We start from the raw sequence: 2,618 nt of genomic DNA, 5'->3' as shown, positions 1-2,618 counted from the left end.
GGTGCCCTTGATCCGAAGACCTGGGGATTACACTTCCTGGCTGAGTGGCCCCCTGGAGTCTGTTCCCAGGGGTGCACCTGGGAAAGCGCCTGCCTCTCTGTAGGGATAATGGGGTGAAACAGGCTGAGGACTCTACTCAGGAGACAAGTTCAGGTCCCATCCCAGCTCCCTGGGCAGGACGCCTCTCAGCCTCGGTTTCCTCTCTTGCAGAATGGGTCGTGCCATCCATAGGGTCGTGCCATCCATAGGGTCGTGCCATCCATGGGGTCGTGCCATCCATAGGGTCGTGCCATCCATAGGGCCATGCCATCCATAGGGCCGTGCCATCCATAGGGTCGTGCCATCCATGGGGTCGTGCCATCCATAGGGCTGTGCCATCCATAGGGTCATGCCATCCATAGGGTCGTGCCATCCACGGGGCCATGCCATCCATGGGGCCGTGCCATCCATGGGGTCATGCCATCCATAGGGCCGTGCCATCCATAGGGCCGTGCCATCCATGGGGCCGTGCCATCCATGGGGTCGTGCCATCCATAGGGTCGTGCCATCCATAGGGCCATGCCATCCATAGGGCCGTGCCATCCACGGGGTCGTGCCATCCACAGAGTCGTGCCATCCATAGGGTTTTGCCATCCATAGAGTCGTGCCATCCATAGGGTCGTGCCATCCATAGGGCCGTGCCATCCATAGGGCCGTGCCATCCATAGGGCCGTGCCATCCATAGGGCCGTGCCATCCATAGGGCCGTGCCATCCATAGGGCCGTGCCATCCATAGGGCCGTGCCATCCATAGGGCCGTGCCATCCATAGGGCCGTGCCATCCATAGGGCCGTGCCATCCATAGGGCCGTGCCATCCATAGGGCCGTGCCATCCATAGGGCCGTGCCATCCATAGGGCCGTGCCATCCATAGGGCCGTGCCATCCATAGGGCCGTGCCATCCATAGGGCCGTGCCATCCATAGGGCCGTGCCATCCATAGGGCCGTGCCATCCATAGGGCCGTGCCATCCATAGGGCCGTGCCATCCATAGGGCCGTGCCATCCATAGGGCCGTGCCATCCATAGGGCCGTGCCATCCATAGGGCCGTGCCATCCATAGGGCCGTGCCATCCATAGGGCCGTGCCATCCATAGGGCCGTGCCATCCATAGGGCCGTGCCATCCATAGGGCCGTGCCATCCATAGGGCCGTGCCATCCATAGGGCCGTGCCATCCATAGGGCCGTGCCATCCATAGGGCCGTGCCATCCATAGGGCCGTGCCATCCATAGGGCCGTGCCATCCATAGGGCCGTGCCATCCATAGGGCCGTGCCATCCATAGGGCCGTGCCATCCATAGGGCCGTGCCATCCATAGGGCCGTGCCATCCATAGGGCCGTGCCATCCATAGGGCCGTGCCATCCATAGGGCCGTGCCATCCATAGGGCCGTGCCATCCATAGGGCCGTGCCATCCATAGGGCCGTGCCATCCATGGGGCCGTGCCATCCATAGGGTCGTGCCATCCACAGGGCCGTGCCATCCATAGGGTCGTGCCATCCATGGGGCCGTGCCATCCATAGAGTCGTGCCATCCATAGGGTTGTGCCATCCATAGGGTTGTGCCATCCATAGGGTCATGCCATCCATAGGGTCGTGCCATCCATAGGGCTGTGCCATCCATAGGGTCGTGCCGTCCATAGGGCCGTGCCACTCCTGGGCTGGATGAAAGGACCCCAGGTAAAGCATCGTGAATGCCAAGGGTCAAGGTCAATGCAGTCGATCAGCAAGGGCTTCTGATGACTCACCCCATTGTTTTCTAGGCCCTGAATGTGCAACCTTTGCGGGGTCAGTGGACAGATGCTGTGTAGGTCACTGTGAAGGTCTAGAATCAAATGTCTAAGAAAGAGGTTGAGGTAGAAGAATAAAACCCCTTCGTCCTCCAGGAGGCGGGTCTCAGGACAGCTCCCAGCCAGTCTGGCCAGGAGCTGAGTTCAGTGAATGGTAAACAAGCCAATAGGGGTGAGAAAGCAAGTCGACAGCCCGCCTCCAGCCCCATGAGCCGCTCAGCTCCTGAGAGCAGACTGCAAGTGGCCTGAATGCCGCTGGCTCCACTCACTCCTGTGTCCCCCCTTGGCAGCCCCATGCCTGCTCTCTCTGCCTCAGACTGAGATTGACAGGGGCAGGGGCCCTGAGGACACCCCGCCCCCCTTAACAGCCTACAGAGCTCCATGTGACTTGCACCTTTGCAGACGGAGGGCCATCGTCCATTAAGCTATGGAGCGAGCGCTCCACTTAGCGTGTATATTGGACACAGTTAAATAATGAAAATAAAAATAGAGCATGGCCAAAGCCTGGGGCAGGCTGGCGTCTGCCCAGGAAGGAGCAGGGAGGCCATCCCAGGAGAGCAGAGGGAATTCACCAGCAGCCTCCCTCTCCCTAAAGCTGCTCTGCTTCAAAAAGCTTGATATAGATATATGTCACCTTTTGTAATTGTTGAATTAGAGCTCATAAATGTGTATACATGCACACACACACATATGTGCACACGCCCCCATTGGAGAAATAGTTTGTGCTGGTTATGGCACATTGGGAAATTCAGAAGCATAGAAAGAGGCAGTCTTCCCCCCCCCCCCCCCCCCCCC

This window comes from Myotis brandtii, unplaced genomic scaffold (genome assembly GCF_000412655.1).
Source record: "Myotis brandtii unplaced genomic scaffold, ASM41265v1 scaffold120, whole genome shotgun sequence".
NCBI lineage: Eukaryota > Metazoa > Chordata > Mammalia > Chiroptera > Vespertilionidae > Myotis > Myotis brandtii.
The sequence above is the reverse complement of the archived record's forward strand: the minus strand, read 5'-3'. Positions refer to the sequence as shown.